Consider the following 27,476-nt stretch of genomic DNA (forward strand, 5'->3'; position numbering starts at 1 on the left):
ATAATTTGTTCTTCTAAAAGAATACTATAACATTAAACATTTATCTAAAGATGAACTTCATGATTAATACAAAATATGACAAGAAATACAACATAGATTGTCACAACAGATGTCAAAATACTCAAGGAGTTGTATTTGGATGAATAACAAAATAGAAAACCTATTCAGTGAGATGAATGATTGAAAAGAAACTCTAAAATGAAAAAATTAGTGGTTTATCAGGTGGAATTGGGTAAAATACTCATTATTTTAATTGTCCTTAGGGTTATACTTAACAAAAATATTGCATAATAGAACAGAGGATTCAATCTCTCGAATTCTGAAATTTAAACAAAAAATGGAAATTTTAACGGTCAAACAAACTTTCATCACAACTGTTAAGTTTGGTTCGTAAAACATTACATTTATTATTGAACTTTGAATTCATTTGGACTATAATGTTCTCTTTTTGCTAGGTCCACTTCGTTGTACCGCTATAGACAAAAGAAGAAACAAAAGCAATCATGAAACAAAAATTTCTTTAGTCCAATCCAAAATCTTTTGTAGTTATATTCTGACATCAAGGCTTGCTTTTCTTAATTGAAAACAAAGTAACAGAAGAAATGTAGTTATCAAAATTTCCAAATAGAATCTCAAAAATGGAACAAAACCAATTAAATAGCGCGTCTGGTATTCTCCCAATTAATTTAGTTTACTTGCAACAATTTGCCCAAATAAAATCTTCTGTTTGAAACATTTCATGATTTGATCTAACTTCATTTTGATCACTCTACACACAATATCAGTCATATCTGATGGGGATTAACTTTTTCTTTTTCAAACAAAGTCACGTATTTTATTCTAATTTGCATTACATGTTATAGTTATGAACAAATTTGGATATTCAAATCCTTTACAAAATAGTCATGACATCTTGATAATTATTGAATATGTACCTCATATAGTTGCAGTTTCAGGATCAATGTGTGTAGACATTTTAACACCCAACTTACTCTTGCTTCTTCCACCTTGTAAAGCATTGTTTTAGTTGTAACATGAATAATAACAGTTCTACAATTCCAAATAGACAGAATGGACTTAATTTTATCGTTTCTAGCTTAAACGCATATCAAAAATGGGAAGTTAGAGTTACTTTTCATTCTTTGCAGCAAAAATAGTACTTATTTTCATGCAAAAGCTGATCACGGATTGGTTTCAACATTTTCAAAGTATAATTTCATTGATTGTGATAATTTTGAAACCAATAGAAAAAGCAAATATAACCTTTTGTCTGACAATATAATGTGTTATGCATTCTAAAGCAGTGCAAAGAAATGAATAAATGAAATGTGTTCAAACCATTACTACGAAATATTTTTATCATCCAAGTGTTATAATTGTTTTCTATTTTACCATTATTGATTTGTCAACAGTAGAATAGAAACCTTTTACAGTTTAACTTGAAAGAAGAAATTGAACTTGTTCTACAGACATAATCTGAAAATTGAATTGGTAAATCCTGAAAGAAGATATTTGAAGTAAGAAGCTAAACATGGCAAATAACATCTATATAAATGAAAGAAAAAAGGTTAAAATCCATACCAAATGACTTGAGTCACATTGATATTTAGAAAAAATTATATTTAGGAGACTGATTTTTGAAAGTCTACCATGAAGATCAAAGTACTTGTCTATGGTGACTTCTTAGCAACGTTCATGAAAACAAATATATAGAATAAATTGTTACCTACGTATCGAAAAAGGATGAAGTGATCACCTTCAAGCTTGTACAATCCCTTAGTTTGGACCATCCTTTAGTAAGAAGATGATATTGAGTGTCCCTGTTATAAGACACGATATTGATGTTTCGTTCCTTATCAACCAAAAGCCATTGTGATCCCAATTATTTGAAAAAAGTAAGCGTGAATCGACAATCCACTTCTCCACATTTCTTAAAACAATTAAACAAATATTAGCAATTTAAGCATTACAAAATTTCAAAAACACAGATACAAATGATAGTCATGAAAAGCAAATCAACCTGTAAAAATCAAACAAAACATCTATTTTCAATAATAAAGTTAAAACAATATATAGATATTCAAGACATCATACACATTCAAACTGAATCAATATGAAACAATGGAAGCAAACATGTTATAAGACACAATATAGATGTCTCGTTCATCATCGACAAAAAGTCGACATCATCTCATTTCTTTTGAAAAAAGCAAGAGTATAAGATCCGAGGAATTTAAATAATTAATTAAATAATTATTTAATAAATGTAAATAATGGAAGACTTTATAACATTAATTATTAATTTTTATGATGTGGAATGGTATAACTCAAATGGTTGAGAGTACTTGAATATTGTAAAAGGACTTGGGTTCAAGTTCTATGTATGCCAATTGTGTGTTAATTTAATTAAAACTTGTTATTTTAGTAATATATTTTATCTTGGTGCGTGTAATTATATTCCTAAAGGTGTAGGAATTATCATGAAACATGAATCGGTTGAAGTGGTTGTGTGTTCGAACCTTGACGTTTGTGAAATAGCTTCCTTTTTGCTAAATTTCTTTTTGGTTGGGATGGGAAGGGTCAGAAACCCTAGCCATCAGAGAGTGGCAGCTAGGAAGGCTGAGGAAACCCTTTAGTAATGACAATTGATGGGTCATTAAACCTTGTTATTGCATTAAAAATTCGTTAGGGCAATTAAAGAGAAATTATTGGAATAATAATTGGTAGTGAGAGTGAAGAATTGTGAGAGGTGCAACCCTGTTTCATGTGAGAAGTGAGGGAGGGTTTGAGAGAGCTATCATACGTGCTTTTGGAAGAGTGAGAGCTAGTTTTGGAGAAGCAAATGGAGGCTTTTGGGCATCATATAACAAAGATTAGAAGTTCATTTGGAGCAAGGATTACCAAGTAAGGGGAGCTGCTTTCGTATGTTTTATTCGTGTATAATATATTGTGCTTTGTTGTGATCAAAATTGCATGAAATCCCTTTTGTTTACACTATTTTTGTTAATTTTTGGGTTTTTGCCCAAAAAAACCTGTTTTTTGGGTTCTGATATGAACTGCTTAGCGGCGATGAATATCCGCCAAGCGGTGCGACAATGACAGTGATGTTTTTGGTGTGTTGTTTGATGAAGGAGTCCTTAGGACTTCTGAAATATAATCCTATGAATTTTGATTATGTGATAAATGTATAAAAATTATGAAATTGCGGTTATGATGGTGCTTTGGAGTAGTTAAGTATGAGTAACCAGGAGTAGAGGTTAGGTTTGGAAGTGCAAATGCTGTAATTTGACTTTTCATAGCTCAAGGGTTGTATGATGCGTAAAGAATAATATTATTGGGTGTTGGTTTGATAAATTATGTGCGAATTATTGTGTTGTGGTGCAATTGGCATCTAGATCAAATTCAGAAAATTTCGGGTTCTTCGTAGGTACAGAAAACCTAGGGTTTTACCCAAGTGTTGATGTACCGCCTGGCAGCACCCTACTTGCTGCCAGGCAACGACTGGTACAAAGGCAATTTGTGTGCCTTGAATTGGTTGGTTGTGAGAAAGATTTAGTAGAATGAATTGGAATAGAAATTAGGTCAATAAAACAGGAAGAATTAATGCACAGGAATTCATTGTGATTGAGGCAATGTGAGAAGTAGGATAAGTATGGAATCTGCCTTGGTGGTTTAATTAGTTGGAGATAAGAAGAAAAGATGTAGAGTAATGATTAAGAAAGGTTGAGAATTTAGATGCTTTAATGTGGGAATTGGTGACTTTGGACCTATAGGTGGAAGAATGGATTGAAATGCTAAAAAGAGGGGATAAGTGTATGATGTTTAAACGAGCTGGATTTGTTGGTAGGTTTTGTGATTAGAACTAGTGCCGATTAGGTGTGGTATGTGATGATGACTTGGTGATGCTTCTTTTACAGTGTTAGTCTTGAAGTAATTGGGTAAACTTGCATGGTAAGTATAAAAGATTGAAATATAGGTGTTGTGAGTATGGGTTTGGAGTTAAGCAATAATTTGAGAATAAATGTTATTGCATTGGGATGAATTGGATTAAACTATGGTCTGGTTTAGGTGCTAAAAACAGTAGTTGGTGCATTACTGATATAGCGCCTAGTGGTATAGGAGTGGTCGTTAGGTGATAGTCAATCACAGATGTTCCTTGCAACGTGTGGTGCCTGGCAGTGAGGTGTGCCCCGCCAGGCGATAGACCCTGAGATAGTGGGTTTGATTACTACCTGGTGCCTGGTGACGAGTATGTCCCGCCAGTAGTTTGCACAGGATTTTCGCTTGACGACGCTTAGGTAGTGTCAGGTGATAGCGCTACAGGCAGTGGGTATTCTTGTATGCGTTTGTGTGCTATGATGTAAGAGTTGGTTAGGAGATGTTGTGCCATGAGCGGGTAGGTTTGTGGATGGTGGTGAACATGTGATGATATGAGTGGGGAGGTTCATATCCTCATACTCTCGTGTGAGGATACGAGCGGGGAGGTTCGTATGTTCCGTGCTCACATTTGAGAGATGTTGCGAGTGGGAAGGTTCGTAGTTGGTGGATCACGTGTGTTAGACTACGGGCGGAGAGGTCTGTAGAGTTGCACTACGAGCAGGGAGGTTCGTAGAGGCAAGACCACGAGTGGGCAGGTTCATGGGAGCATCATATATCCTGAGTCCATGTTCCATTATTTGTGTAACTTGTAGGATGAAAAGCCTTGGGGAATTAAGGTCTTGGCCAAGAACTAATTAGAATAAAATGGTTGGGTGTATGTTGATTTTATTAACTTATGTGTTAATTATTTATGAGCTCACCCTTTCTGTTTGTGTTTGGCGATGATTGTGTGACTTGTTACACGGTAGCAAATGATATTTCAAGTGATGCTATTGACGCATAGCGTTGGAGAGTGGTTTAGCATAGGATTGCATTATAATCATTTATGATTTTAAGTTTTCATTTGGTTGTTCCGAGACATTGTAAAACGATTATGGTTTTTATGGATTTTGCTAAATTCGAATTTTAGGACGTTATATGAAATTCAAATTTTGCCCCGTTTGGGGATAATAAAATTATGATGTTTGACTTTCAATTACTTTTTATTTATTTATTTTAAGTAAATTCTGATTCAGTGTTTAATTCTGGGTATTTAATTGAATTTTTGTGCTTAAGGATTGATTTAATTAGGATATGTGATTATTGGATTTATTGAGTACGTAAGGTAAAAATGGCGTAAAAATTGATTTTAGTTGCATAAAATATTATTGGATATTCTAACGTTTGTTAATGCAACTGAAATTTAATTTGGGTCATTAAAAGTTTGGATTTGAAATATTCAGAGTTACAAAATAAGTCCAAAATCAGAAAATTCTAGAAAAAAATAAATTAGGAGCTAAATGCACCCTCAGTTCTTATTTACACATTCCTCCTACCACTTAAACTACACTCAACCAGATCACGCCATGTGACAATTCTTACCTTCTAAATATCTCCAACCACATGATGACACGTGTCATGATCCTCCACTCACTAAACTAACCAATCATACACTGACAAGTCACTATCTCCAAAAATGGAACCCTAACCCTAATTTTCCTCCTCTCCTTCCATCACCATGACCACCCTCCACGGCAGCCGCCACCTACATCAATCGCCGGCCACCGTAACTCCACCACCACGAGCTTGAACTAACCATCACCTGTCACCATCGCGCCGCTCGTCGCTGGAGAAGAACCAGTCATGGCAGTAATTCGAACCTTCACCATCACTTCTGACGCAGAACTTCGACCTCCATGGTAGTGCCACCGTTCCAGCCGCCATGCTTCACTGCACTTGTCATGTCCAACCTCCATGGAAGCCACCGCACAGAACCAGGAGCCACCGTGACCATCACAGCAACCTGCACGCGGACCACCATTAACGCAAACATCAGAACCAGAAACGAACCCGCAACTCATGGTGACGCATGAGTCCCTACAGTAGCAACACCTTCATCTTCGTTCCGCAACAACTGTTGTACCTGGCCACCATGAATGAATGCAACTGCAGCGCCGCCACCACAGTTCCGTGAACATCCTCGCGCACCAACAGTGCATACAGCGGACCAGATTTGCGTGACCACCGCACCAAAACTTTGCACCACCGTGAATGAACCAGTACTACGAGCTAGCACCGCACAACCATGGCAACTTCCATGCCTTGCGTCGTAGCAACCGTCATTGCACCTCCAACTAGTAGAAACCCTAATTCTGGAGAGAGTGTCTGCACTGCCACGTGTTAGCATCTAATAGGACAATCAAATTGGTCAACAGGTCAAAGCAGTAGTCAACTCTGGTCAACCCTGGTCAAATTTTGGTCAATATTGTAAAAATTGTCAAACAAGAGGGGCATAATTAAAATTAGACAGAAATTAAGCTGCTAATTAATTAAATAAAGATAAAATATTTTAGCAACCGAACAGATAAAGTCCAAGTCCAGTTGAAGTCTATATAAAGAGGCCAAGGGAGAAGCAGAAAGAGGGAACAAGCTCGAGACTCCGAAGTTTAGGAACCCTTAGGGGGGCCTAATTCCGTTTCCTTTTTCTCTCTATTCTTCTTTGATTTTTATTTTGCATTTCATGAAAGGCTAAACTTCTTGGTTTGATTCCATTATGATTTCTTAATTGGATTCTGAGGTTAGATCAATTAATTTGTTTGTTCTTTTGATTCTTGTTGAGATTTATTTTCATCTATGTCCTTTGGTTCTTAATTTAGTAAAAGTAATGATTTCTACATTGTAGCAAGTTAGCACGGTGTTAAATCTGCATAACATAACAATCATATGAGTCCAAGGGTTTTTAAATTTTAATTGAGAAGTTACTTTGATTAATTTTAGAAACTTGCATATGGTTGAATGAGTTTTTACTAATAATTGAGAAGTTACTTTGATTAAAGGTGAAAACTTAGATTAGAATTAATTAAGAAGTTACTTTGGTTAATTAGCTTTTTACTAGATATAAGAGGTAAAAGAATGAAGATGATTAGGATTAGTAATATTTAATTGAGAAGTTACTTTGGTTAAATTTACTAAGATTAATCTACAAAGTTCTTGCTTTTGATTGAGAAGTTACATTGATTAATTTGAAGTCTTAAACAAGAAATCAACAACAACAATCTTTAGGAAACCAATGATGAATCCTATTTTGAAAAAGCAGTGGAATCGACCTATTTTTCTTTACTATTGTTTCTATCTTATTTTATCTTTCATATTTTTATTATTTTATTTGACTAACTCTTTTGTGTAGATATTATAAGAACTAACTAGTTAAAAATCAATTCCATATTCGTTGGGAGACGACTTAGGGTTAACTTAACCTATACTAATTTTTTGGCTACTTTCTTAACAATACTGAAGTTGTTATAGATAAATAGTATTATTTTGATCGTTTGACGACAGTGTTATCATTGAGTAAATATGGAAATGGAAAATACAAATCAGAAATAATATGACTAACGAAAAATTAAATAGGGAAATGGAACAACTACAGTAAATTATAATTAATACTGAAAAAAAATGTAAAATTGTTAAATGATAGTAATCAATTTCATTTTAAAATTGTACCAAACTAATCGTTATAGAATATTTAAATCTTCATTGTAGTCGACAATTTATTATTAAAGTAATTTTTATGATTATTTATAAAGTAAATATTAAATTTATGATAACAAATTTTGTAAACGATTTTTAAGTTTAAGTTGTGAACTTAATTTTTTTTAACAATATAAAGTAAATGAGAGTAGATGTAAAATGCCACACAAAAATTTGATTAGAAATACAATTTATTGAAGAAATTTGTTTAAATGTAGGCTACATGTTTCATAATAATGACAACACAAAATCAATGAGCCTAAAAGTCATAAAGGAGGCATGTGAGAGGAAAAAACAATACAATAAACAATTGAAAGAAAATTATAACAAAGACCATAAAAACATGTAAAAAAATAGGGTTATATGTGGTAAAAGTGAAAATTTTTTGTTGTAGGTGGCATGAACACTAGTGGAAAAAGGTCATATTAAATCGGTTATGAAGCATGTATTAGATCGGTTCTAGAACCGATCTAATATCAACCGATGTAATATGTCTTCAACTTATTTCGGTTGTATAAAATCGATCTAATATTTACATATTAGATCGATTTCAGATAACCGATCTTAAGATGCCCACACAAAGAAACATCAAAGAAGTTATATTAGATCGGTTAACGCTAAAACCGAACTAATATAACTAAGATCACTTAAAAATGGAACAGAAAAAATTAGATTGGTTGTAACCTTAACCAATCTAATAGAGCACATATTAGATCGGTTAAGGTTACAATCGATCTAATATTGTCTATTTTTTTTTTTAAGTTGGTTTTGTATTTGCAACTAACCAAAACTTGTTGCATTCAAAACCAGAACCAGACAGCACAAGCAGTTTATACAGTACATAATTAAACATCAATTCAAATCCAACAATGGATTTGACCAAAATATTTCCTAAGTCATAAACACATCTAATCCAACAAATAAAAAGAAACATATCAACTAATTTTTATATTGCAAGAAGTACTTGGCCCATTCAGTCCTCACTTCATCAATCTTCTTAGATCCCAATTGTTCAACATTGTCAAAAACCTATAGTTCTAAGATTTCAATGCATATTAGTTAAATATTTGATAACATGCTTCAAAGAGGAATCTTTTTTATTTTTTTACCTCATTCCAAGAATCTTTGATAGCAACACGAGCTTTGGTCCACATCTAGTACATGACATAGTATCCACACTCAAAACTTCCTTGTTGCTTATTATACTAATATATGATGAAATTTATATTAATTAATATACGAAAAAATGACCAAATCATACAACATAAAATACAGTCAATGGAAAATTATACCTTAGGAGAAATCACTTTGAAGCTTTAGGAAGATGAAGTTGATTTACCACCCAACATATTGTACACATTTAGAGCACTACAAAGTTAAGGCACTAGTCATTTACAACATATTTGATGACATAAATAACACATTATAAAGTCACTACCACATACCTCTGTAGAATATTTCTCATGGCTGAGGGCATGGTATTGTGCAATGAGCATAACCAAACTACAATATTCTCCAATGGACAAATAATCACCAATTGCCAATGAGACCTAAACAAGAAATTTAATTATTTGTTTGAATTAGTAAATTAATAGCTAAAGTGTCTAAGTTGAACTTACGCATTAATATAAGGTGCCATGTATATTCTTTTCTTTGATTTCCCCATCCAGTTTTGAATGTATGTTTGACATTCCATATGTTTATTTCCAGACTTTTGTATATGCTGAGGCTCAAAGAAACCATACACATAAGCATCCCCCCTTTTGGCAACGTATTTATTTAGATACCTGCATCCAAACCATAAAGTTTAGAGACAATTATTGATTTCATTTATTCATAGTATAACATAAATTGTACTTACAGAATCCATAGTTGAATAACTGCAATGTTCAGCATCTGACTCCCCTGTATGATTTCATACACATCGTTCATGTGAAGATATAGTGGTATATCACTATTATCAACACTGAACACTATTTTATCCCAAGGAATGGCAAGTGGTGATTGAAAAAGATCTCCGACTACCCTGGCCAATTCATGAATTGGACTAAAATTTTGCTTAGGTTTGGACTGGGAATGGGCCTCAAGGCTAAAAGCACATGCAACTAGGGACTTTTGCCCACTATGAACCTATAAAATATAATAGCAAAGTTAAATACAAAGTTTGTGTTAAATTATGAATTGTTTCCTTGATAAGAAAAATAATATACCTTCTTCTTTGTTGTAACAACCTTAACTAATTGTTTAGGCCATGATATGAATGTTCCTAGTGCCTCTCCCACTAGTTTCACCTCCTCTGTGGGCACTGGAATTGCACTTGTGGCATCTTTAATATCTTCAACTACCACTCTAGCCAAATCATCTGACATTTGCACAGTGTGCATGGTTGATCCCCTTGGATACAATCTCCCAATGGCAACTAAACGAGGAGGGACCTCTCCAACATACACCCTACACTTGTACGAGAGTTCCATCTCTGTGACCTCCTCTTCATCATCTTCTTGTTCCACATTATGTTGCTGAGACATGGACTCCCATCGTTGATCAAATTCACGCCTTAATTCATCAGCTACTTGTGCCTTTATCATCTGAGTTAATTGCTCCATAATCTCAGGTGTGATAGGAGCTGTCTATGTGGTGTTTTACCTCTGATAACATCCAAAGTATTGTCTCACACCCACACCATAACTAGCAGTACGTACACGATCAGGGTGCTCTTCAGTACTTAGAGCAGTGGTCAATATGTCTTGATGACCCTAGGGAACAAAACTTCCTTGTGTACTTTGCTCTACAAGAGAATCATGTTAACATAATGTTGAATTATGCTCTATAAGTCAATTATGTTAGTCATACAACAAATTGAATAACTTGTTAAGGCATAATATGTTACTAACTTACAATTTTTTCAGCAATAACTTGTGACTTGTTAGATGTCATTTTGCCTCATGGTTTAATACAAGCCAACTTCCATTTCTCATGTCGATTGGGAAGGGATGGAGGATTTAGAGGTCCTTCATTTGAATCTGTTGAGTCCATTTGTTTTTATACTTCAGCAAACATTATTCTCTACTTCAGCAAATCATACCCTCCACGAGAAAGCTTGTGTGGTGTTTCATTTTTTCTTTGTATAGCTTATGCTTTCTTTCTCTTTTCCTGTTAAAACAGTAATATATATAAATGGTTAATCAGATTACATATAATAATATTTAAACGGTAATATATATATAGAGAAATATACCTCCCAAGCGAGATCCGGTCGACTTTGAACAAATGCTTCCCATGTTTGCTCATCTATGCCATACATCTCACAAGGAGACTTTTCTTTGTATTTCCCAAATACATAGAAGCTTGACAACATCGTCTTGAAGGCTCTCCATTTTGTAGCTACTAACGACATTATCCTCCTCCTTAAGAAATTAGAAGTGTCGAATTCATAGTTTTCCTATTCATAAGTAGTAAATATTTGTAAGTTGACAATAGAAATAAGTAGTAAATTTTCATAAGTTGACAAGTTAACTTACACAAATATCCTGCCAAATCATGTTTTTATCTACTTTTGACACATGATCCCAATCTAGTTCCAAAATGGACACCTTTGTTCATGCTAGCACTCCCAAATAGCTAGAAAAATTCTAATGGGTTGGCCTTATAGGTCTGCCTGTCTAAGGGTTTATGTCTACATGTGTCTTAGCCTTAATCAATCGCTTCAGAGCTTGCTTTTGTAGATGGGTAGCTGCTATAGTCTTCTTCATGTTATCTTCATTGTCATCATCATCCTTTACTTTGTATCATGATACTCCGCATCTTGGACACTTGGTCAATGTTTCAAACTCTTTTCTATAAATAATACAATCATTAGGACAAGCACAAATTTTTTGGTACTCCATACCCGTGGGACATAATATCTTTTTCGCCTCATAATGACGGGTTGGCAATGTATTACCCTCTAGGAGCATTACATGCAACAATTCTAGTAACTCAATAAAACTTCTATTAGTCAACCCATTTTTCGCTTTAATGTTAAATAATCTTAATGTCGCTGACAAACGAGTGAAACTCGTACAATCGGGATATAATTAAAGCCTTTTTTGAATCATCTTCCAATGAATCATAGACGCATGCTGATTTTAAATTTTCTTGTCCAATATCTTCAATCATATCTTCCATGAGATCCTCACAATGTGGATTAAACTATTGACTTCGAGATACGGTTGGTAGGTGTACAACTTCACTATGCTAGGTCCACGTTGTATAACTCTTTAGGATACCATCACATTGAAGATGTTCTCGTATCAAGTTAAGTTCTTGTCATCTCCCGTTCAAACAATTAAATCAGGGACAATAATATTTTCCATTCACGGTAATCCCATGTCGTTGAGCAAATTGTAGAAAATCTTCAATGTCATTCTCATAGACATCACTGATTCGAATTGCATTCATCCAACCTCGATCCATTACTACAGAACTTGAGAACTTGGTTTAAAAAAATGTTCCATAAACCCAAACTACATGAAGTAATCATGGTTCTTACTTATGTAATCTAATACATTCTCATTCTCCAAAAAGTATTATTCTAGAAAGTAATCTAATACTTTCAAGACAACAAATATTCTTGTCTAACAGTTTGACCTTCCAATTCTCCTTCTCTACTATATTGTATATAGTAGAATATTAAAAAATATAATTTCAATTTTGATATATAAGACACATGTTATTGGCCTCAGGAAGGAACAACACTAAACATATATAAGTTTGATATTCAAACAAGGGCAGCCAACAATTTTAATTGTAATAAAGTTTGCAATGACGATGATAAAAAAGATCAAGGGCAATCAACAACAACAACCAATAATTTCAATTTCAATCTTAATTTCAAACAAACTAGCCAACAATTTCAATTTCAATTTCAAATTCAAACAAGAGAAGCCAACAAGGGCATACAAACTAACCTCAATCAATGTAACAATGACAGAGACAACTCGGTAGAGTAATTGCTACAAAGAAGAGGATGCAAGCTTCTTCTGAGCACAAAGGTGGTGACATTTGGAGGCTCACAGAGACTACAAAGGAGAAATTCTACCTTTGGAGGCTCATAGAAGCAACAATAGCGACAATGGCTTCAAAAATGGAGCACCCGTGGATGACTATGGACCGTGGACGATTGTGGATCGTGGATGACTGAATGACGGCGACGACAACAACAACGTCAATGGCGCCACGAGGAGAACAGAATCGCGCGAGAACGGCGCCACGAAGCAGTGGTTTCTAGTGTGGCGAGAATGGCGGAGGTTTGGTGCGACTACAACGGTGGTTCATGGTAGAGGAGGCGAGTGGAGGAGGCGAGGGAGGAAGAAGAAGAACGATGGTGAACGGCGGGAAGCGGAGAAACTTCAGCGGTTCACAGTGTTGCCAAAACAACAGTGGTTTGCAAGTGGTGAGAATAGTGTAGTGGTGGTCTGCAACTTCATCAATGGCTCAATGGCACATCGAGAACGAAGAGGAAGGTGATGTATAGAACAATGAGGCGCGAGAAGGAAGAAAAGAAAAGGGTTTCGTAGGTTTTAGAAACTCACCTATTAGATCGGTTCTAATAATAACCGATCTAATACACTATGCTGATTTTTTTTTAAATTTATGGTCCCTAAACTTTAAAAATGAATGAATATAATCCTTTTAACCCAATTACGTCATCTTTTTTTGAAGTGTCAAATACATTTCCCAACAGATGTCGAATCGGGAATGTGTCAAATGATGTAAACAACTTCAATACTAACATGAAACACATTCGACATGTCAAAAAAGTTAAAGTAATTTGGTTAAAAAAACTATATTCATTCATTTTTTAAGTTTAGGGATCAAAATATATCGATATTTTGGACAGGAAAAATTTCTAATTTTGGATCAAAGTTCAAGAACTAAAAACATACTTAATCCTATTTACATCATATATACATATTAAATAATTTATTGTTATAATTTTTAATCATATAAAATGATTATTTAATAATTAAAATAATTTAATTTATAATAATAACTAAAAATATGTATAACTTCGAATTTAATTTATTTATTTTATACAATATTATAATTAAAATAAAATTAACCACTTACTGTATAATGTATAATTTATTTACAGATGCATGGTAATTGTCCATATTGAAGTACTATACAACATTAGTGTCATAAAATATCTTTTAAAATAAGAAATTTAAAAATAAAAAAGTCCACGTAATTTCATAATAAATTCATTCTTAATAAATTATTAATTAAAATAAAATATTATTAATCACTTCAAATTTTAATATAATGTTAACAAAATTATTAATTTTGAAATAAGACAGGTGTGAATATTCAATATACAAATCATTTAAGATAATTAAACTTAAATTCATATATGTCTTATTATTCTCGATAATTATTTTCATAAAATATAATTCACTTAAACAAAAGTACAAATAAATAAAATACGCAATCTAACATTTATTTTATATTTATAATAATCATTCAAATACAATCTACCATAGATAAGAAGATAGAAAGATTGTTTGTTGTCTCAAAAGCAATAGTTTACTTTAACTTGAATGATAATTGCCTTACTTAAGTGAAATTTTTTTCATTTAAGTGAAAATTTGATAGATGTAGAGGTTGACTAGCAGTCCCATTTTCGATTGAGCAAAAACAATGAAAATAAGGTTTAAATCCTTGTTTTTATTTTTGTTTCATTGACAACAAAACCATTTTGAGAGGTTTTACCCAAAACCAATTTAACAAATACAACTTTCAAATACATACAAAATGATCAATACAATTCATAGTTTACTCAAATATCATTTTACAATCATTTCAGTTCAACATTTCAAGAGATTCTATGCATATTTTAAGGCATGCAAGGATACTTTCACAAGTTGTAGGCCTATCATTGGGTTTGATGGGTGCTTTCTCAAAGGTAGAATGGACGTGAGTTATTAACAACAATGGAAAGAGAAAGGAATGAATAAATGTTACCTATAGCATATGCTGTTGTAGAGGTTGAGAAAAAGGGCTATTAGACATGGTTCTTAGAGCTACTCATTGAAGACCTAGGTGGGAAACAATGGCTGCAACATGCACCTTTATTTCAAACCAACAAAAGGTGAATTTTACGTGTGACTCTGATTTTCTTTACCTCATTTTTATTTCAATTTGACATCATCTGACTTTCACTGCTTTCACTGCACATGTAAAGGTCTTTTGCCTACACTACAAGAGCTTTTACCTGGAGTGTTATTAATGATTTTGTGTGAGGCACTTATACTCCAACTTTTGAAAGAAATACCTTGGAAAAAAAAGTTGCAACGACTTATGTGGAAGACTGTAAGAGCCACATATCCATAAGCTTGGGAGGTCGAGATGAGGAACATCAAAGGTCATTATCTTGCCAAAGGCTAGGGTCTCTTGCTACTCTCACCACTTGAGTCAGTACGCTCTACGTGAGACTAACTGACTCTTTAGAGTGTTAGGATGCAATCCTTACTTGAATCCTTACTAAATTATATAATGAGGCACCACCACGAACCTTCATGAAATTACGTCCTAATCATGAGGCACCACCATGAGCTCCCACTAATAGGGGTCATGGAATTACGTCCTGACCAATGAGGCACCACCATGAGATCTCACCTAGAGATTCATGGAATTACGTCCTAAACCACACCAAAATCATGTCTCACCAACCAAGTATAAAGTTATCATGCATACAATTCCATGCCAACATTTATAACCAACCATCCTATTCATGTTTCATGAAAGGGTCATACCAAACTCATCCACTCCAGCCCATACAATCAGATATTACATGCATATTCACATACTTCCTATTTTAAATAGAGAAAAACCAGCCAATCATACAACCAACAATAATTATGTGAGAAAACAACACGGTCTGCGTAAGGTCTCGCTCAAGCTAGGAGCCCTCGCTCAGGCGAGAGGAGTGCTCTCGCTCATGCTGCAGACTCTCGCTTAGGCGAGACTACGAACAGAGGCCCTGGGAGGTTCGCGAACTCTCGCTTAGGCGAGGCCATCTCGCCTGAGCGAGATGGTGCGTCGCTCAAAACTCAGTTTTTTGCTTGAGCGAGTGCTCGAGCAAAAAACCCTGGACGAGCTTCTACTACTCTCGCCTAGGCGAGACGAGTTTGCTTGGGCGAAAATAACAGTTCTCCCTCACTGTTCCACGCCTGCAAAGCCAGAGATCCATCCAAAACAGCAAACAATGCATACTCATTCCATCATGAACACCACACAAACACCAGAAATGCAAAATAGAACCAAAAATAGGCAAAATAAATTTAAAATACGAAACCCTAGCTTCCCTTACTTGGAAGAGCTACTGTGAGGGTTTTGAGTACGAGTAGAGAAGCACCACAGCTCCTAGGATAATTTAGTGACCTAGAAACAGGGACACCAGAGGAAGGACATCTTACTACGGTTACCCTAGTTGGAACCACGAAACTCAAACTGGAAAAGACAGACCATGGGTTGAAAAACAACTTACGTGGAGCAGAAAAATGATTAAGCTAGCTTGACCAAGATTGAGACCAAACCCTAGCAGAGCACCGATGTAGTTCTAAGAGAGAGTGAGGAAAACTGATTTCTGAAAAGTGACAGCAAATGAGGGTGTTATGGCAGTTTAGGGTCTTGGACACCCTATGGGTCAGTCTTAGGCCCAACTGATTAGGGTAAACCTTTAAAAATTAGGACAGAGAATAAAGTGGGTCTTACATAAATGAAAGTTAAAATTAAGTAAAATACACAATTATCATAAAGTTTTAATAAACAAAAACTCATTTAATGATAAAAATATATTAAAATAAATTATCAAAATCAAACAAATACATTTTATTTTATTTATGATGTTAATATTTATATTTTAATTATTCATTTTATTATAATAATAATAATAAGATAAATTTATAAATATTTAATTATGACATCTTACATTTCAATTTAAAAATATATACTAAAATAAAAATTTCATCGATTAAATTTAAATTTCATATTAAAAAATAATTATTTAGCATTAATATAATTAAATTTATTTATTATTTTCATTATTTATTTTGGTATAATATAAAACGTAAATATGAATAGTAATATATGATTAAATTAAAATAATAATCAGTTATAGAAAAGAGATAGTCGATTGTGGAAGACAAATAATTTGTAATCTCTATTTTGTATAGTGATTTTCTTACAAATCATCTTAGAATCGTAAAATAAAAAACAGTTAAAATATTGTTATTTTTCAAAATTTAATATTTTTTTAATACTAAATATTTTTATGAGGATTTAATTACTAAAATATGCATGAGCAGCTCCCATTCACAGATGTTAGAAAAAGTGACAGTAAATTGGCATGAGCAGCTCCTATTTACAGATGTGAGCAAAAAGGGTGACGGGATGATGAGCAGCTCCTATTTACAGATGTGAGCAAAAAGGGTGACGGGATGACGAGAAGTTGGGGAAATGAGAGTTGAAGATGATTTTGGAAAGAGGTGAGAAAAAGGTTAAAGAAGCCAAATCACAGAACAATTCTATGCTTAACATGTTCAAGTAATTGTGAAGATCCAACAAGATTTCAGAAAAAAGGTTCTCAACGTGAGATTCTTATGCCATCGTAAGCACTTTATAGGTAAGCACAAAGTACAGATAACTTAATATCATGTTCTTTCAATCACTTCAATTACATCTTTGCGTGTAACCTCGGAAGGTGTTATGTGATCATGTTTATTAGTCCCACATTGACCAAAACACAAATCAACCAAGACTTTATAAATGTTCTGACAAGGATGTTAACTCGCCGAGTTGAGTAACGCCAGCTTGTGACTCAAGTGAGGGCATTATGGTGGTGGGATAATTCTGTGGCTTCTCTAGGTTGGGCTTTGGTTGCAAAATGCTGGGCTGCCCGCTCCAAGTTGAGAGCTGACTCACGGGATATTTGAGCGAAGGCTTAGATCTCTTGAGTCCTAAAGTGTAGGGCACTGCGTGAGGCTGGTTTCACAGAGCAGCAAAAACCTTCCTCTCCCAACGGTGGAGGGTTAACAGGCTGCTGCAGTCATTGCCCACTATGTCCCAGTGAGCCTAGTTTACTTAGACCTACACTTTTTACTTTTTTCTGTGAAGTGATCAATTACGGGAATGGAAAAATGATATTGCAAATTTAGATATCATTATCATATCTTTTTTTCCTTCGCTTCCATGCTACTTTATCTGTATAAACGTTATTCATAGTATGTAGTTTGTTGATGACCACAGTGATTGACATTCGTTCACTAGGTGCATTTGCAGAGCAAGACATTCCAATTTGCATCAGAGACACAAAGCAATCCTCAATCAAACCTTTAGTCGTGCCTTCAATCTCATTCTTCCTCCGTATAGCTTTTTCTCTTCACACTCAGACTCTTCACTTTCCCCATCAAAGTCTTGTTCAGACACTAATGAAGGATCAACTATATCCATGACATTGTTAGGTAGAGCAATTGCTACAAACTTCTGAATTCCCGTGTCACCTTCAAAAGCTTCGTCTGTCGGCCTTTTTCCAGTGAAAATTTCCATTAACAGTATCCCATAGATGTATATATCTCCGAGTGTAGAAGGCTTCCCACCCATACCATACTCTGTAGGCCAACTATTTGTTGCTCATTTTTAATCAAGGTAATATAATATACAGTTTAACACTTTGAATTTTGAACAACACACCTGGAGGGATGTAGCCAATAGAACCCCTTTGGTTAGCTGACATAATTCATTATGTGGATAACTCACTTGATCCTTCAAAAGGAAATGTAGCTAATCCAAAGTCACCAACATGGGCAACCATATCGTTGTCAAGAAGAACATTGCTTGGCTTTAGGTCACAATGAACAATTGGAGTTTTACAGAAGTGGGGGAGATATTCCAGTGCACAAGCAACATCAATAACTATGTTCAATCTTTGCGTGAATGTCAATGTCTTTTTCTGAAATTGCAAGTTGATTATAGAATACAACCAATCTTCTAGACTTCCATTAGGCATGTATTCAAACACTAGAGCTTTGAAATCATTGCCCTGATGATCAACTCCTGAGATGGCAGTTATGATCTTGAGAAGGTTGCGATGCCTTACACTTCTCAGAACTTGGCATTCATCAACGAAGCTCTTAGATGCTCTTCTCTGTTGAAGGCTCAATACTTTAACTGCAACACTTGACTCATCACCGGAGAAAGTTCCTTTATATACAGAACCACCACCAGTGCACTTATTAATTTCTAAGTAAGAAATTTCAATTTCTGAACCCCTTTCAGTAGTTGATGTAGAAGTTTTCCCTTTTTGATCTTTTAACTCCGGGGAGAAATTTAAGAAAACATGATCAGGGAAATTTAGTTGTTCCCTGCAAAGGATGATTCCCTCCAGGAAGAGTTTTATTTTCTACCTGAAAATTTGTTGACATTCAGATACAATTCTCTCAAATTTTTCAGCTTACCCAATGCATCCGGAAGACTACCAGTTAGATGGTTTCCTTCCAAACTTATAGGCCAGGTTATCAAGATTGCCAATTCCAACAGCTATATTTCATTGTATTCCATTAGCACTAAGGGCAAATGTGTGCATTTGGCTTGAGAAATTAGTAATTGATTTAGGCAATACTCCACCAAAATTATTTACTTCTAGATGTAAAACTTGTAGATCTATGCAGTTGACCAAATAATCAAGAAAGTTAAGATCATCTGTTTTTCCAGTTCCCAGTCTGTTGTGTTGTGTTCAAAGCTAAGTCTGTTCAAGACCTCTAAGTTCTTTGGCAGTGTTCCAATGAGACCATTCACGGAGAAGTCAAGAATGTGTGAGATTTGATGCATTCAACAACGATGCAGGTACAGAACCTGTGATATTGTTGACTGCACCAGCAAATACTTGAATGTTAGGAAGAGTAAATCCAACATCAGCATGAAGATGGTTTTTAGTAAAAGTGAAATAGTATAAGGAAGATTTTTTATAGATTGAAGAAGGAACTGAGCCAGACAAGTAATTCCCATATATATAGCACAAGATATGTCAGGCTTGATAAAAGGCCCACCTCTTGTGGTATGTTTCTGATCAGGTTGTTTAATCCAAAGCTAATGCAAGACAAATTAGATATGACTTCATGGAATGTATTCACAAATGATATGAAACATATTCTAAACTTTAAAACTAGCTAAAATGATGTAGATATGCTAAAATGCAATTTGTTTGATGAAATTTGTCTAAGTAGCTAATGCAAAATATGCAATGCACATGATACGAACATGATTCAAATGTTGAAACCAAACACAATATGTCTTTATAACTAAATTATAACTTTCAAATCTCAAATTCAAAAGTAAAAACCAGAACTTATAAAGCTAATGCAGAAAACGTATATAATAGCAAGTGTGTGTGATGTGTGTCCGCAAAATTGTGAAAATGCATAATAATTTGAATGTAACCTGAACTGCCAATCTACTCCATCACAATACTACTTGAAGTATAAAACGCCGAATTCACTAGAAGAACTAGTAAAACATTAAATCCTAAATTCAACTCACCTAAACTAACAAAATTACCAAATTTACCTACCTTAACTACCTAAGTTCAGTTGTGAGTTTTTTCAATTAGAAATACAATCTAAATCCTATAGTATACCGTAAAACACAACGGTGAAACATGAAAATCAGATATCATGAATTAGTAATGGATGAAACAAGGATTCAAAGCTTTAAAATGATACCAACAAAATTTGAAAACGAACTAGCTATATCAAAACTCGGAAATTGAGTTAGGTGTATTTGATTCTTGATCTTTTTGTCTAGGGCTCACTATGTAGTCACTTGGATAAGGTGATAATATGTATTCTCATAATTTTAGCATGATTCCATACTAAAGTTATTGTAAAATTACAAGAACAAGATTCAATTACTCAAAACCTAATATTCTGAATTTGACTTAGGTGAGAAGAAAGAAAGAAATCATTTGAATGATGAAAACTTGCATAAAGCATTAGCAGAATGTGAATTGAAGAGAGACAATCGAAAGTAAATTGCAGAAATGTAGATTACACGTACAAACACTAACACAAAAAAGCGTTATAAGGTCACCCCTATAACGTCTGCCCAAAAAAAGTCCAACGTTAAAAATGACCGGTGACATTTTTGTAAATTATTGGACTTTTTTAACGTCTGTCTATTCCAGGTCAGACGTAATTTAACGTCTGTCCGTTCCAGATTAGACGTAATTTAACGTCTGCCCAAAAAACCCCAACGTCATTTAAAAAGGGACGTTAGACTGTTGTTCCCCCGACGTCACTTAATGTCGGACTCCTTCACCACCGACCTTAAGTTTTACTTATCTCTACGCGAAACGCAGAAACCCTACGCTATTTCACTGTTTCTGCGAGCGTTTTCCACCGGCGACCCCCATTTTGACTTTATCTTAGTGAGTTTCGAACGTTTTTCACCACCAAACTTGTTGGGATTTGATTATGAATTGATTTTAGGCATTTTGAACCGAATATTTTGCGTTTTCATCCCCATTTGCAGCGTTTTGAGATTCGTCCCACTTGCTCTTCATCCCCATTTGGCTAACAGCGTGCAGAGACCTTAAAGCCACCTTCTCCAAGTTCGTCTTTCATTTGCTAGAAGGGGTTAGTTTTCCATTTCTAAATTTAGGGTTATTACTAAATTGAGCGTTAATTGTGATTACAATGGCATGATGCATACTGTAGGTAATTCTTTTCATATGTGTATGATTATAAGAAGTGTACCAAACACTCTCATGTGGATTGCCTCATTTTTAGACTTTTAATTATGCATGCCGTTTGAAATTGAAATTGAAATTGAATTAATAACCCGTGTATCTAATTTGGAGGGTAAATGAGCGTGATATGGTGATCAATATTGTGAACTCCATACGAAAATGAGTCATAATGAATTTAGGGTGGAGTGAATAATGAAGGATGACTCATTCCATGAACTATAAAGTTTATGTTTTCATTACATGAGAGTTCTTAGTATTTTTCTTTTTTATGAATGATGTTGAAGTGTTTACATTTCTTTAAACTGACCTCTAAGTTGCCTTGGAGTAATATTTAGGTGGTCACTCCTTGATCTTTAATTCTCCATTAAGAGGGGTGAGTGAGTTAAGGTTAAATCAAGGACCTCAAAACCAGCAAGTAACTGAGGTAATGTTCTTTTTCATGTCTTTTGTTTCTCTTTGGTCTGATTTTGTTATGAGACATCTCTTGTAATCTGCTAGAGTTATTTTCTTCTCTCGACATAAGATTAAGGTGATGGCATGAGGATAACAAATACCTAACATATTTATGTAGTATAAACTATCATAGCTATGCAATATTGTTGTACTCATTTTTTTTAAACTACAAGGCATTTGATTCAATGGCTTTTTCTAGTTATTGATTAACTAGTAGTTCTGGAATATAGAAGTTAATACTCTTAAGAAAAGCGTTTAGAAACTATTATGGATTTTTTCTGATTTTCAAGTGTGAGAATGTTGTAAAAACAACAAAACTTAAAAAAAAACAGCACTGTTTGACGTCTGGTAGAACCTTGACAGATGTTATTTGACGTCTGACTCTCCTGGACCCGACGCTAATTAACGTTTGACTCTCTTGGCCCCGACTTTAATTAACGTCTGACTCTCCTGGCCCCGACGTTAATTAACGTCTGCTCTGCTTTCCGACGTCAATTTTGACGGCAACCAATACGACGTCGGTGTTTGGGCAGACGTCAAAGACCGAAAATATCAGATGTTAAAAGCCTTTTTTGTATTAGTGAAATCACTGAAGTTCCTCAATGCCAAGCTCATTGTATAGTCATGGCAGCAAAGAGAGCTATAGAGAAAACTTGAAAATGTAGAACGTAAAAGTGTCTCTAGTTATTAGTCCTGATGTCGATATACAAACTAAATTTGAAATGAAAGCGAAGTAAACTAGATTAACACCTATACTAGACTACTAAAGTTTGACTAACTAAGAATCAATCTAAAAGTGATCTAAATAGAGTATTTTTTACCGCCTTTGCTTAACGTTCTATTTCTCTCTTGAATCTCATAAATCGTGTCTAGATTAATGAGGACATACTTTCCATTCTTTTAAAGATGATAATAAGATTGTTATACCTTTTTTTCCAATCTCCGTGTTAATTTTATGCTTTTAGAGAATTTTTTCATACATGCTTTTAGAGCAAAAGAAGTGTCGAACGAAGAAGCTTAAAAATTTCTCAAGTTCATTCAGCAAAGTGAGTATAAGCTTATTGATCAGTTGAATCATACTCCAACAAGGGTTTAACATCCTTCTCTATTGATGAACTCTGAAAGCCATAAAAAGTTGTTGATGAAGATTTTAAATGAAGCACATGTGTCACATGACATTATGTTGGACAAATTTAGGGGTATTATTAGTAATATCACTGCTAATAATTATCTCACCATCACAGATGATGAAATGCCAGCTGATGGAAGAGGACATAACAAAGCTTTGCATATCTTTATAAAATGTATGATCATGTCATAGTCAGAGTTTTTATAAACAATGTGATGCATTAGTCAACATTGGATCGACTATCGTTTAATTGATGTCTGGACACTGTTTTGGAATCTTAAACCAGAAGATTTCACACTATTGGTGTAGCGCTTGGCGGTGCTGAATGGATTGCCAAGCGATAGGTTACCCAAAGAAGTCCTTGGAGCGTGTGGTGCCCGACGGCGTGTTGGGATCGTTAGGCAATCTTCTATGACTTCGCCTGGCAGCGCTTAGGTTGTGCCAGGAAATAGTGAATGCAAGTGTGCATTATGGTGTGTTTTGTGTGCATGTGGTGATGGCCTTTGATCTGGGATATGCTTGCATGGATTACGAGTGGGGAGGTTCGTAATGGAGTTGGAAACGCATGATTAATATGGACAAAGAGATTCGTATTGGATGTACTCTTGTGTGGGGATACGAGTGGGGAGGTTCGTATGTTTTGTGCTCACACTTGAGGATGTTATGAGTAGGGAGGTTCATAATAGGATGTGTTCACGCGTGTTGGACTACGAGCGGGGAAGTTCGTAGAGTTGGGCTACGAGTAGGGGGGTTCGTAAAGGTTGGACTACGAGCGCGGAGGTTCGTAGAGTTAAACCACGAGTGGGCAGGTTCATGAAAGCATATTATACTCTTAAGGCCATGGATGAGTATGTGCACGATATGATTGGATGTGCTAATCTCATATAGGTTATGAGACTAGAGTTGTGCATATGTACTACGTGGTGTAAAGGTCTTTAAGAATGGGAACCCTGTTATGTTAAATTCATTGGGGTGAGGTGTTTTTGTTATGGTTTATGCTTGTTTATTCCTTTTTAAGCTTACCTTTTTTGTTTGTGTTTGGTAATGATTGTGTGACTTGTCCCACGGGAGCATATATGATTCCAAGTGTGGATGGCGATGCTTAGATGCAGAATTGTAAGGATATCTTGAGATTAGTTAGGGTTTATGTTTTGGAAAATTGTGTAATTTTCTTTTAAGCTAGTTTGGATTTTGAATTTGTAATAAATAAATTAGGAAGTAATGTTAGTTTATACGCTATTAAAGTTTTAAATATTTCCGAATTTTGGGAATAATAATAATAAAATTAGATGTTGGAATTCTATTTTGGTTATAATTTTTCTTTTATTAAGTAATATCCGACCAAAATGTTACAATGATGATCGTTACCTTGGTTTTGCTTTCTCTTTGCCGAGGGTCTTAATTAATCAAAGTAAAGTCTCGATTAATTTTCGTTAGAGTAAATACCTTTAACCAAAGTAAAGTCTCAATTATTGGTAAAAACTCATTTAATCACATGAAAGTTTCTAAATAAAATCAAAGTAAAGTCTCAATTAAATTTAAAAATCCTTGAACTCATATGATTAACATGCATATAGATTTAAAATCATTACTTTTTACGTGATTTAAAGATAAAAGACATAGATGAATGAAAACTTCAACAATAATAAAAAGATCAAAGAAATTATTTCATTCTAACCTCAGAATCCATAATGAAATTAGAATAGAATCAACCCAAGAAGTTTAGCACTCCATGAAACACAAAATAAAATAAAATTAGAAGAAGAAGAAAGGAGAGAGAAAGAAATTAGGCCCCCATATGGATTCCTAAATTCTGAAGTGCCGAACTTTTTCTTTTTTGCTTCTCCCTTGGTCTCTTTATATAGGATTTGGACTAGCTTTTCGGTTGTTAAAACCTCTCAAATATCTTTTAAATAAAGATAAAGATAAATATTCAAAAATATTTGGAGAGATAATCAGTTTTCAAAATATTTGACAAATATAGTTGGTTAATAATTTATGATATAATTAAATAAATTAATTATTTAAAAATATATGATAAATTATCACCAAATAATATTTGCATTAATTTTCTCAATAAGCCATTTTCAATCCTATAATCTAAATTTGCAGAGACATCCAAAAATATCATTATTTGCAGTTAAATTCCTCTCGTTTGACCAATCTTTGACCAGATTTGAATATTTGACCAGAGTTGATTATTTGACCAACTTTGACCAGTTTGACTGTGCAATAACAGGATGACACGTGGCAATGCACTTTCTCTCTCCAAAACTAGGGTTTCTTCCTCCTTCCTCCACCATGGTTCCTGCCGCAAGGACGTTTTCCGGCAAGGTTAATATGTTCTCTATTGATGGCACGATAGTTTCAGGTTTGCGTGGCTTCCATGGTTGAGTTGCAGCAAGTGCAGATTGTGCACGAATCTGTTCACGTTGCAGTGATGAAGTCGTGTTTTCTTCTCCGACGAAGGCTATAGTAGTGAGTGCGGTGCAACTGTGATGGAGATGCTTCGATGGTCTTGTGCTTTTTGTAACGTCCTAGCCGAAAATTACTTTTTAAAATAAAACAAATAAAAAAAACAATAAAACAACCTCATTTATTTTGTACGATTTCCCAAAACGTGGGAAAATTTAAATCTTTAAGTTCAACGTGCCAAACCAAAAATCTTTAAGTCCTAGAAAACTTCTCACCTCTGATACTGTTTGTGGTCGCTCCCAATTCATCACTGTCTCAATCTTTGTCGGGTCAACTGCAATACCTTGCGCAGAGATCACATGGCCAAGAAACTGAACTTCTTCTAGCCAAATCTCACATTTAGACAGTTTCCCATACAATTGGTGCTCTCTAAGTACATCCAGCATCACCCGCAGATGCTCAGCATGTTCCTCCCGGTTCTTGGAGTAAATAAGAATGTCGTCAATGAATACTACGACAAACTTATCTAACCACGGTCGAAAAATTCTATTCATGTAGTCCATGAATATTGTCGGGGCATTGGTCACTCAAAAGGGCATCACCACGTATTCATAGTGACCATAACACGATCTGAAAGCAGTCTTCTGGACATCTTCTGGTTTGACCAGGATCTGATGATACCTGGATCGTAGATCGATTTTAGAAAATACCCTTGCTCCCCTTAGCTGGTCTAGTAGGTCATCAATCCTGGAGTGGATATTTATTCTTGATCGTCAACTTATTTAGTTGACGGTAATCCACACATAGTCTGGAGCTCCCATCCTTCTTCTTGACTAGTAGTACTGGAGCTCCCTACGGCGACGCACTGGGTCTAATAAACCATTTTTCTAGTAGGTCTTCAATCTGCTTTTTCAGTTCAGCCAACTCCGTTGGTGCCATTCTATATGAGGCCATCGACACTAGCCAGACTCCAGTTACAAGATCAATGGTGAAGTCGATGTCCTTGCTCGGAGGTAACCCAAACATTTTATCTGGAAACACATCGGGATACTCATCTACTATCGGTATACTTCTGATATGATCCAATGTACTCTTTTTGTCCGACTGCACCATGATCATAATGTATGAAGATCTATCGACCTCCTCTTGTCTAACCTCGCGAGTAGAGATCAATGTCAACCCGTCAGCTCCTGGGAATACTATGTTGCACCGTCTACAATCAATTATGACGTGATTGTTTGACAGCCAATCCATGTCCAGTATCACATCCAGACCCTCTAATGGCAAGCAAATAAGGTTCACTTTGAACATGTGTCCTGCCACTTCAATAGAACAACCGACACAGACTAAGTTGGTAGATACTTGCCCTGATGCAAGTGTCGAGACTGTCAGTTTACACCCCAAATCACAGGCTACTAGTCCAAGCCTACTCACACATTCTTGGGAGATGAACGAGTGAGTAGCACCTGAGTCAAACAGAACTAGAACACTGTTATCAAACATTGAACATCGGTCCAGTATGAGGTTACCTGACTGAGTGGCCTTAGTCCTAGTCAATGCGAAGACTCTCCCAACAGCTCTAGGCTGATCGGTTAAGACCTTATGTTGTTTCTGCTACGGTAATGTTCCTCCAGCTGTCTTCTTAGTGGGACATTGACTCGCATAATGCCCAATCTGCTCGCATTTATAGCACTTCACGTGTTTTGTCTTACCACCTGAACTACCTGCGGCTCTAGTGTGAAGATGTTCACCCCCGTAGTTATAACATTTCAACCCAGGAGAGGACGACTGCGACCTACTATATGGTGTCTTTTGTGACTTAATCTTTGAAGTACTCTTATGCGTCTTCGTGACCCTACTGGGCCCTGTCTCTAACTCCTCCACGGTCTTGGCCTGCTCTACCAGAATGGGAAACTCTCTGATTCGCAGTGGCACAAGAAATCTACGCAGCTCATGCCTCAGACCTCCCTCAAATTTGAGGCAGCGCCACTCCTCCGTGATCGCCTTCGAGTAAAATCTTGCCAAATACTCGAAGCGATCAATATAAGCCTGCACAAGTTTGTTTCCTTGTTGTAAGGTGAGGAA

General features: G+C 35.1%; 1 pseudogene; it reads right to left on the bottom strand.

Moving 5' to 3' along the window:
• Window positions 1-17,768: 17,768 nt before the first annotated feature.
• Window positions 17,769-25,954, bottom strand: LOC114194978 (annotated as a pseudogene).
• Between the last annotated feature and the right edge of the window lie 1,522 nt (window positions 25,955-27,476).

Source organism: Vigna unguiculata, chromosome 8 (assembly GCF_004118075.2).
Source record: "Vigna unguiculata cultivar IT97K-499-35 chromosome 8, ASM411807v1, whole genome shotgun sequence".
Lineage (NCBI taxonomy): Eukaryota > Viridiplantae > Streptophyta > Magnoliopsida > Fabales > Fabaceae > Vigna > Vigna unguiculata.